Below are 12,202 nucleotides of genomic sequence, written 5' to 3' on the forward strand. Positions count from 1 at the left end.
TACTGAGGAAAGTTCGATTATAGATACACAAGTCAGATGGTGAAATATCTGTCCACTTCTTTATTTTTACTGTGCATCGGCTAGAACAGTGATGCTCAGCCTAATTCGACCTGCGGACCATTTTTATTTCCGACACTCGTGTCGCGGGCCACATGACCAAAAATGTACATAAACGAAATGAAATTGACCTAAAAGAATTTTATTAGAAACCAGTGGATCTAATACTTGCATTAATTTATAGGATATTAACTGGCTTCATTTCTCTCTTAAAATATTAGCAACATTGTAGCTAGCTTTACCAACGACTTAATTTTCTTGTCTCTGTTTGGTAAATATTCCCATCGATCCTCCAATTTCTAGGCTTAGTTTAACAACCTTTTATTCGCGGCTCAAACCAAGAATGACGTCATATTTGTTTTATAAAGCCGTATATATGTTGTTGTTTTTAAAACAGCTACAATTTACAAAACAAATAATTTATTATCATGTTCCAAAGAAATAAGTAATTAAAGATCCGTTCAATTTCCCTGGTATGATTCTCAATTCAGAGTCAACTTGTAGTTTCTTCGGCTCTCTCATTTCATAAACCTACACATTTTAAATGACATAATACCAATTCATCAGAGAAAAAGTCAGGACCCTAACGTGGGTAAAGATAATTTTTTTCAACCTATTCTACACTTTGTGCAGACGTTTTGGCGGGCCGGATAAAACCACATCGCGGGCCGGATCTGTCCCGCGGGCCGTATTTTGGGCAGCACTGGGCTAGAATGTGACATAAATATGAAATGTTTAATCTTGAGTCACTTATACAAAGAATGTATGTATATCGCATTGTTAAGCGCTGCATTCTGAAAATATTCTGGTTTCAAACTTACGCCTGCTCCTTTAAACGTAGCACTGGATGCCTGGAAATGTTACACTGACCAGTAGGAATGAAAGTCCCAGGTATGACGTCACAGCTACACGTTATTCAAGGCTTGTCTGAGGACGATGATTCAATTTATTCAGAGTTATGTTTTCTTGACTTTGGTAACCTAGTTATGCCCCCCTTTCCGCCCCCAACTTCCCGACAGCTCTAGAGAATGCTCACTAAGGTTCTGTCCTGACAGGGGGAGTTAATGAGCCTCTCCCCTCACACCCACCACACAGACACACACACATGAACATCATCATACCCTCTCATACAGAAGAAAAACAATGCACACACACACACACACACTAGCAGTCACGTGCCAACACTCACCAACCAACAGTAGAATTGTTCTGGATGTCCGGCAAGGGTAACTAGTCAGTCACGTGTGTAGTGGCGCCATTCTTTGAGATGGGGGAACAGAAGACACGCGCACACAAACACACACACACACACAAATGGCACATATTTTCAAAAATTTACATTTCTAGAGAAAAAAAAAGTTGTTTTAATACTCAGCGTTAGCAGATACACTCAATCCCTTGAATCCTGGACAGCACGCCCGTTGATCTACTTTACCTACCAAAACACACACACACACACACACACACACAAACCTATTTTTTTTTTGTTCAATGTATGTAGAGAGGAACTTAGCAATGCGAGCGTCACATCAGGACCAGAAATATTAGCACGATAAGCTAATGGTGACAACAAATAATTCTTTATCGCAGCCTCCAACACTCCCCCCCCTCCCAACCGAGACTATCCACAGTAAACAATTTGTATGCATTTATCTTCAGTAGAAGAATTGTACTTAGCTTTAGAATCATAGAGTATTAATGTGCTTTACGAACAGATAGACAGATAGTCAGACAGAGATGGTGGGGTGTCGATGGTATCGCTGTCTCAATATCTGAAACCTCGCTTGTGACTCTTACCATTATTTACATGAGCTAGTCGCCATTTTATAGTCTCTACATCCCGATCCCCATGAAATCACCATGCCTCCAAACTTGCACTATTTACGACTTCCACCTAACCATTACGACATGGATAGAGGCCATTCATCAATAACATTAGAACCAATAAGGTCCGGGTCAGCCATTCATCAAAAGATAATGGCCCATAACCTGCCATTCCTCCAGCGCTGATGAGTCTAGTTTTCACACTAGATCTAAGTAACCTCGTCTCTAGGTTCTCACGAAAAATGTGGATTATTGCCGACAATTTAGAGTCATTTGGAGGTGTCGTGTTTCAAATGGTATCCTTATAAAATAGGATGAGACTAGAGAGAGATGGGCGAAGTGAAAGGATGGAGCTGAAGTTAGAAATCGATTCCATGATAACCATGTAGAGTTGCGTTTGCAGTCATCTAGATCTCTGATTTGTAATAAATTTTCGATTCCACGTTTTATGTGTCTGAACAGATCATGTGTGGGCTTTTTTGTGTGTGTGTGTGTGGTCAATGTCAGAGTGATATTCGAAGCTGCAGAGCGATTAGAAACCACCTTTATTTTTTCTACGCTTTTAAAACCAAAGAAAAAGTCACTTTATTATTTGTTAGTCTCTGGGGACAGCTGGGTGATGAGACCTGTTAAATGCACATGTGTGTGTGTGTGTTGGCGTGTATGTAAGTCCAGTGGAAATACATAAGAGTGTGGCAGAGTGTGTGGGAGTGTGAGTGGCAAGCCAGCGTCTATTTAACTGTGACTGGATTGTTTTATTTAAGATTTAGTGCCTATAGCTAGCCTTCCCGAGCGGCGAACTAGGATGTTTCTAGAAAGTTTGTAGCCTATGACCACAAATCAATTTATTTCACACGTTATTTTCCCATGATAAATAATAATTTATGACATGTTACTTTGCATCTTTGTATTTTTTTCTCTATATATTTTATATTACTAGTTTTAAAAGGGGGCATCCTCCATGCTCCTATAGCATGTTTCTATGGCGCTCTGATTTAATCCCTTTTGAGGGGGTGGGGGTGGGGGGGGGGAACTGGAAGCAGGTTTCCGTGCTTAAAGAATCTCGAAAATTATTAGTTTTTATCAAACCTATCCCTCCTCAGTTGGAAGCTAAGCCATTTGTGCTATTCAGTGAAATCTCATCCACATATACATACAAGACAACAATGTTACACTCCAGAATATTTAAACAGAGATATAACAAATTGGGCGGAATGTTTGAGAGCGACTGCATGTCACAGAAACCAGTATGTCTATTTCAGCTGTCAGACATTGCATACAACTCTATTTTTGTAATGGAGATTTTTACCATAAACTAAACAATGTCTAGGATACAAGATTAAATTTGTACCTTAACTTAAAAAACAAAAAGTATTGTGCTATAATTTTAAAAGCATCTCTCTGCGTGACAGTTGATCGACATATCGAGTCTCACTTGTTGCCGCTACTTGAGTGTCCATTTGTTTGAAAATAACTTTTAAATCATACATTGAATGTTAGATACTTCCTCCTTACTGATCTTATTTGGTGTTTTACTAACAGAAAAGCTAGACGAAATTGATCCTGCTGTCCTTACTGTATATGCTGTCGCCTGTTCCCTTTAAAGAGAATCCTAGCTTTTCAACGCTTTCTTTATGTTTTACAACGGGTACACATAAAAGCGAACTGTTTATAGTTTTTCTGTCATGCATGAGAATAAATCTTGAATTATCTCTTCGATTATGTAGCCGTGACAAAAACATGCGTCTACATGAACATAATATGGTGCATATTACAGACAGGTTGAAAACTCTTGAAATTAAATTTCTCCTATTATTACGATAGCCCTTATTTACCAAAATAAGAAAGTTTTGGAGCGTGTAGCTTTATGTAATCTATTTAAGTTTTTAAAATAGTTTTAATGCTTTTGTTTTTTTTATCAATACTTTAAGATTTCCATGAATATAGTTTATTGAGTATGGCTCAATGGACACATTAATTCATAAAATTGTATGTTTTCCTTGGAATGATTTTAGACAGTAAAAAAAGTTGTTGAATAGCTTGGAAATAAATAACCGACATCTATGTACTTACATCTATAAACAGACATCAATGTACAGACATCTATGTATCTATTCCAATGTACAGATATCTTTGTATCTATATTAATGTACAGATATCTATGTTCAGACATCTATGTACACATCTATGTATCTATATCACTGTACAGACATCTTTGTACGGACATCAATGTACACATCTGTGTACACTCATCAATGTACAGACATCTATAAATTCCTTTGACACAAAGTGTTTGCACCCAAACTTTGGTTTGTTGAATGATTAGCCTAACGATGACCTTAATCAGGAGGTTTGGACAACCATGTAATAACAGTAATTTCTGAATGAAGGTCAGAAACTTATATAACAAAACTAAATATTATTTCTTACAATATTGGTTCAATTATCCGCCCCACCCTCCTGTTGTTGACTTGTAGCACCTAACTGCTGGGACTACTAGACCTCTGTTGAGTTATTTTATCTTATAACTTTAAAAAGCTTGAAATTACTCCTGCGTGTATAAAACAAAATATAAATGTTATCACAGACAAATTCAACTTGAGATGAAATGAAATATACGTAATTATCTTTAGTAATAATATACAATGGTATTTTAAACAAATTCTAACTCACTTCATTACAAACTTGCTTCCTCGACTCGTCTGCTGTGTGTACCAGACAGCTTAAAACAGTGCAGCTTATCTTGTATCATTCACACTGTATAGTTATCAACCAATCCCTAGCGTCTTCTTACCGTCACCATAGAAACACACACACACACATTCCTTAGCACCTTCACTCAGCAATACATTCACTCTTTTGTTACATTAACCCCCATAACTCAGGCGCCATTTAGCCCTAGCTGGCAAACAGACAAGCAGCTGCCAGAAGATAGCTTATGAAAAAAAGACAGCTGGAGAGCTATTACGATGGCGGAACATACACCTGAGGCCCAAGCAAAAGTCCTTGCCGAAGACAGCTGCACAAGACGAAAAGGAAACTAAAATCGACCCCCCCAACAGACAACGGCTTTGTCTGCATCCGTGTGGGAAAATATACCGGTCGCAACTGGGTCTGCGTGGTCACGTAAAAAAACTGACCTCATTCTTAATATTGAAGACAATGTCTTATACAGATATTGCTCATGAGTAAATTCCCCCCCCCCGGCCACTTGGGCCTTTAAGTGCCCTGCCCCCCCCCCCTTTAGAGAGTACGCATGTTAACTAAGCTGAGAACCTCTGGCGGTCAGCTACAAAGCTATGCAGTACTGATGCTCCGAACGTTACTCCATAGTAGCTAAGTGATTGTGTGATTATTTTAGAACTTTGAGTGACGTATTGAAGGCTAAAATAGTTTATGCGTTCAGTCTCCAGGCTATATAGCTTGTGTCTGCGTAAATAACAAATCTCATTTCCTCGGCCGGACATAAATAATTTCGTTTAGAAAAAAATTAAACTTTTAACTACAACCGGAAATACCTCACATACCTCATATAATCACGTGCTTCCTTGTTGCTCTCTTTCTTCTTGAAGCACTCACAAACCATTAGATCAGAACTAAAATGTCTTTGATAGTTTTCCTACAAATAGTGTTTTTTAATTATAATAACATAATTCATTCCTAATGTCAAGATAAATAGTTTATAGGCTTTTTTTCACATTGGGACACTATAAGCCGTGTCAGAAATACAAAGAAATGCTGATATTGGAAATTCCCATCTAGAGCAGATAACTCTAAACTCTAAATAGACAGCTTTCGTGTGTATCCGGTGTATACAATAAGTGTCACTAACCTATGTAAACTAAAATGAGATCGATATTTGTTACTTCTCATAAGATCACATTTCTAGCTCTTGCACAAAGTTCAGTATTTAGTCAGCAGCAGATAGATTTCGCAATAGGATTTTGAATTTCGAAATTTTTAGTACACTTCCGAGTCCAGCCAATGTGTATAGGACAGTAGTTGGGAAAGCAAAAGTGGTTGGGACGTTGTGCTGGCCACATGAAACTCTCGTCAGCCGTGGACCAAAAAAACTAAAGATCGCAAGGTCTGAAAGGGGTAAGTTAAGTTTTGCATTTTTCTCGTTCTTTAAATGACATTGATAGCGTTTTTGGACATTTTCATGCTAAAAGTTAATCACTGTAATCTGCTCTTTCTTTATGCGTGATTTGAGATATTTCCAAGTTCTCTTTGAACAGCCACATACAGTAAGGGAGAAACAAAAACAACTTTGTAAAATACTTTATAAAAAAAAATTCTTATATTGAGTTGTATCAATTAGTTTGAATCACCTATTCCTTAATCTGTTGGACCGTTGGGGCACCACACACGATTTGTCAACTGCCTTTCTCCATTACTCCGTTTTTTTTTTTTTTTGCCTTAGATAGAACCTCTTTCAATGGCAGGCCCGTCCATTTTTTATGTTGTCTTTCCATCGCTTTCTCTGTCTGACTCTTTTTCCTTTTCCTGGTACAGTTCCGTAAAGGAAGGTCTTTGCAAGCCCCCAAGACCTTGTAACATGGCCATATTGTTTTAGTTTTCGCTTTTTTTTAAACAACAATTAGCAAATCATCGTGGGGTCTCATTGCGATTAGAAATATTTTTACTAATTGTTTTGTTTAGCGCTAATTCATGGTTTTAGCTTTCTCAATACGCTATGATCTTATCACTTGCCTGGACTAGTTGGGAAGGAGGGGGGGGGAGAAAGGGGGTATCAATATCAATGTCACCATGATCGCTTTTTAAAGGCATTAAAAAACAACTCAGGACTCAAGCTTACTTAAGGGGACTAATTCATCCTATACCATCATATCTGTCAAGTACGATTTCTTTCTCTTGTTCGAAACCAATTAAAATAATTAATTATCAATACTTTATTAACTAATTGGTAAATTTGATTAACTAATTGTTTAAATTTTTTTTTGATAAATGTTTCATCATATACATGAAATAATTGTGGCAAATTTTCAACTTGATAGGAGATTGGGTGTGGGACAAATAACAAGTACAAACTTTATACTTTATACCAGGCAGACAGAGTTAATATAAGCTTTGGAGAAAGAAGGACAAAATGATATGAAGAAATGTTGTGGTCATATAATGGAACTTAAAAACGTAAGATAAATGAGCAAGAACGGACGAGATTGTTCAATGTAAAACAAATAAATAAACAAAGTAAGAAAGACCACTATTGCCAAGTAAAAATTAATTAGTGCTACAATCCATGAAGCTTAAAATTTGATTCTACACAACTGAAAAGTGTGCACAAATTATTTAAAATATTTATTAAAATATTTCACATATATATATAGTTCCGTATTCTGTCCACAGGATACACCCAAAAAGTTTGCTATTTATGGCTTTGCTTCCATGTTTCTCTCATTTGGAAGAGTTTACCGTTGACTTACGTGATATGAGACAGTAACACGTTAAGACAGTCTGTGTAAAGACATGGAAGCAGCTAAAAGACAAAATTAATTGAACCCTAGATTTATATTAAACACTCAAGTATGTTGTGTTGTTCTTCATGAATTATGTGATTTTTGTTTTTGAAATGTAGATCTCTATTAGAATGATCACAAGCTTAAGCCCGAGCATCATTATTCGTAGTGTAGTCTTGCAGATTTCAGCCTGTTTAAGTTGTTTGACGAAGTCGTTCTTCGTGTAGATCTGGTAACCTTAGTGGAAGAAAGCAGCTTGCAGAGCCTTGCTCGGGGGGGGGGGGGGGGGGACAATACACACTGTTTGACGTCTGCAGTGTGTGGGCACGTATCTCTTATGAGAGATGACTTTTTACCAAATACGTTCTCTGTTTGCGAGCTTACAGTGGCAGCCTTTTTGGAGATCTACAAGCCCAAAGCCAGGCTTCAGCTTACATTTAGGGGTCAAAGAGGAGGTCACGTGGCAGCCACAGGCTAATCCCAGTTATTGAACTCTTACAAATACTGGACAATTTCTACAGAAAACCAAAAGAAAACCTTTAGGAAAGAAACACTTTAAAGGCAGGTGGATAAATGAGCTTAAATTATAGATAGTAACAGCGTCATCTGTTGTACGTGGCGAAAATATGTAAGTCGAAGCTGGGTCTGCCTAGCCACGTGATGTTAAATACTCTTTCTATTTTATGGGAAGACCATTTCTTTTTTTTTTTTTCTCATTTCACTTGAAGCCAACGCCTGATTATTACCCAAACTGTACAAGTAAATTGAAATGTTAGATTATGAAACAATTTCTTTTCTTTCCTTATTAATACAGATTGAAATGTTACCCATAATTCATTTTCATTGTGATTCAGGTAACAGGTTATTTTTGGTAAGCGTTTTATTAATATTATTAAATGATTTTGGAGGGATGGGGAGGGACTCGGTACTGTTTACTTAACTCGGTACTGTGTACTTAACTCGGTACTGTTTACTTAACTCGGTATTGTGTACTTTACTCGGTACTGTTTACTTAACTCGGCACTGTGTATTTAACTCGGTACTGTGTACTTAATTCGGTACTGTGTACTTAACTCGGTACTGTTTACTTAACTCGGTACTGTTTACTTAACTCGGTACTGTTTACTTAACTCGGTACTGTTTAGGTAACTCGATACTGTTTACCTAATTCCGTACTGTGTACTTAACTCGGTACTGTTTACTTAACTCGGTAATGTTTACTTAACTCGGTACTGTTTACTTAACTCGGTACTGTTTACTTAACTCGATACTGTGTACTTAACTCGGTACTGTTTAGGTAACTCGATACTGTTTACTTTACTAGGTACTGTTTAGGTAACCCGATACTGTTTACCTAATTGCGTGCTGTGTACTTAACTCTGTACTGTGTACTTCACTCGGTACTGTTTAGGTAACTCGATACTGTTTACTTTACTAGGTACTGTTTAGGTAACCCGATACTGTTTACCTAATTCCGTACTGTGTACTTAACTCTGTACTGTGTACTTAACTCTGTACTGTGTACTTAACTCTGTACTGTGTACCTAACTCCGTGTACTTACTGTTCTACGTGATACCCTGAATCAAACTCAGTGAGTGATTTCTTTGTACTCGATTTTTAGCCAAGAAAGTTATGTGGGTAAGACTCGCTAACGGTGGAGAGTATTATGAGACCCCAGCAATGTCTTAACCATCCCCAACAGATAACGTTTGTAAGCCATCCATTACAGTATGTTGGATTTTATTCCTCACATCAGTCTCATAGGGATTGGATACCGGGACATTGGGCTTAGTAGTACGGCGCTCCAGTTATTGGCTATCACGTGACAGCGTGCGAATAGGTTGCAATGCACGACACAGAAGCCTGGTGACAAACTGAAGGAGTATGCACTATGTCTAAGTTTTGAATGGGGGAACATAATTAAAAACATGTGTTAGAATCCAAAGGCAGTCTTTTTTTTTTTTGACGAGCTTAAGGGATGAGGGAACAGCAGAGAGGCGCCCCCAATAGAGATCAACCCAGGCGTGTGTTCCGCTTCATTGGCAGTGAGGAAAACAAGGGACAACAAATGGCTTCTGAAACAGACAGCTAGAGGGGTCTCTAACCAAAGGCCCAGTAATGATCTCTTTCCGAAGACAGGAGGACAGGCGCAGACAGCAAAAGGATCCTCGGCGGGCAGCGGCTTTGTCTGCATCAAGTGTGGTCAAGTATGAATGGTTGAAATGGGACATGGGCAGTCACGTGAGATACTGCACGTATCCTTAATCTATGAAACTGACGTCAATGTCTTTACATATTTAAACTTCCGTTGCAGGAGAAGTAAGAAGATGTTGATCTGTATTAAACTTTTTATTAGATGAAACTCTGTGTCAGGGGAAGTAATGCAAGCGCCAACGTCCACGGTGGTGGACATTGAGGCTTGCATATTTTTTTTTGTTACGTTCGAACTCCATGTTTACACACTTTCACCTAAGCCTCATAGCGGTGTATTCGTTGGCTAAGTGGTAACATTTTGACGGATGCTAAGGCTGAATCACACCCACCATCAATCTTAAGGTTATTTCACCCACTAGGCAATAGATGTGCCTAGTGTTCTTCAGACTATGTCTTTATAAGGCTGTTGTTGTTTTTTTTTTGCGCTCTGGACTGTCGTTCGATGGTCCCGTGTTCGAATCATGCCCGCGGTCCTACGGGAATATCAAGCTAGGATTTAATCATCTTAAATCTGAAGGAACATCCGAAATGTAAAAAAAAGGAAAAAAGAAACGAACAGATATAGATAAAAATGTCAAAATTTGACTCAAAATTTAATTATTCAATTTCTCGCATATTTTTAAAGCGATAAAGTGTAAAGATTAAATCCAACTATTCATCACAATTTAAAATGATACTTAGAGTATAAAATACTCACATGTTACTTTTAAGTAACTCGCATTGGAATAAAGTCCATCACGGTGTCTGATGCTGTAATAATCACACCCGAACACACACAAACTTTCTCAGCAGAGTTCAAATCTCGTCTGCTGCTCACGGGAAGGGACATATAAAAAAAAATGTGGCTACTTATCCGCCTGGTGGACACAAGCCGCCTTCAGATCACGGATGAGTTGGAAATCTCGCACGCGCGCGTGGGGTTGTGAGAGAGCAGCACATGTTTAGACACAAGATAGCGGGAACTGAACTGACTAGTTTCCGGGGGGGGGGGGGACAAAAAGTGGGGGGAAGGGGGGAGACATGTCTCAGCGTTGACACAGACTACAAGCAAACAAACAATATAAAATTTAAAAAAAAACGATACAATTAAAACCAGCAAAATATAAAAATACTTTAAAAAACAACAACAAAAAACAAACGTTTCAAATGTGTATGATGTCTAATACTGTACATTGTTGGCTTTAGGACTCAAGAATACACAAACGTGTGTGTGTGTGTGTGGGGGTGTTGTTCCATTGAAGGACACTAACAAAAAAAATTTGAGTGTTTCATTATCAAATAATGGCTGAAAGTTGTGAAGGCGGTGGTGGTGGAGGATTTTGACCGAAATACGAGAAAGAGTATAGTAAATCTTGCGATACTTTAAAAAGTCGAAGAAATGTCAGAGTCCATATAACTAACTGAACTAAAAATGCAAGTCAAATGTCCATGTGAGAGAACATAATGATGCGCAAGGTGAAAACAAATTTTTAAAAAATCCATTTTTTTTTTAAAAGCAAAGATTATCAAAGGGGAAGAACTCAACATGTAAAACATAATATCTCAATAATGTTGAAGTTGTTTCCTGTTTTCGATATTCAACAAAACAGTTAATTACCAATAATTATTGGAAATATTGGTAATTTTATTAATTGATTCATTTTTTATTTGGTACAGCAAACTATTTGTTAAAGTTTCAACTTGATCCGAAAAATGGTTGTGGGGTAAATAGCGTGTAGAATTATTTAAGGGGACGAAACCCGACATATTTACCCCATTTGTGAATCCTGAAGGACTAATTTCCCTTGTTGGTATCAAACGAAATAATAAATAACCAGTTAGTAGTCGACCAATGGTTATTTTCTTATTGATTCACTTGTTGTCTACGCCACGGAATAATCGTGCAAAGTTTCAACTTGATACGAGAATGGGTGTGAGAGACAGAATATGTTCAAACTTTTTACCAGCCTGACATACATAAAGAAAAAAAGTGAGTTGATATGAGCTTAGCAAAAGAGAGAGAGAGAGAGAGAGAGAGTGTGTTCACTAAGCCTGAGACGGCAGCTTATATAGAGAGGACTAATTCAGCTTATTTTCCCACTTCAGTCAAGTACTATTTCTTTCCATTGTTTGAAATACTAAACAAAGTTACTATTTACCAATAGTTAATAAAGATTTTTTTTATTATTATTAATTCTTGTGTTGTCAGGTAAAATAAATAATTGTGCAAAAATTTCAGCTTGATCCGAGATTGGGTGTCGGAGAAATAACGTGTACAAACATTTGGCCACACAGACAGACACACAGACAGACAGATAGAGTGAGTGGATATAAGCTTTGTAAGACGGAGAGGTGTCCTGGCAAAAAAAAATTATGATTAGCCTGGGGCAAAAAAATCAACTTGTTTATCCGATGTATGAATCTAGTAAATATCTATACATGTATATATGGTTTGGCCAAAATATGTGAGCAAGAGTATAAAAGACTATTGTTGAAAACCATCAGAGAGTCTATACAATATGTCGATAAAGAGCTGAAAAGTCGAGGAATACTTTGAGAATGTATGCAGGACTATTTTCTAAGAGTGGGAGAATCACGTGACACTGGTTACTCAGGGGTAAATAGTATATGGTTGGGAGGGGGTAGC

The 12,202-nt window shown here is 37.6% G+C and overlaps 1 protein-coding gene across 1 annotated transcript in view; it reads right to left on the reverse strand.

Moving 5' to 3' along the window:
* Positions 1-10,441, reverse strand: part of LOC106076726 (uncharacterized) — a 116,431-nt gene extending 105,990 nt beyond the window's left edge. The window contains exon 1 of the mRNA XM_013237547.2: positions 10,274-10,441. The gene's annotated coding sequence lies outside the window, so the exon portion shown is untranslated. The remainder of the gene's footprint in view (positions 1-10,273) is intronic.
* Positions 10,442-12,202: the final 1,761 nt, after the last annotated feature.

This window comes from Biomphalaria glabrata, chromosome 6 (assembly GCF_947242115.1).
Source record: "Biomphalaria glabrata chromosome 6, xgBioGlab47.1, whole genome shotgun sequence".
NCBI classification, from domain to species: Eukaryota; Metazoa; Mollusca; class Gastropoda; family Planorbidae; genus Biomphalaria; species Biomphalaria glabrata.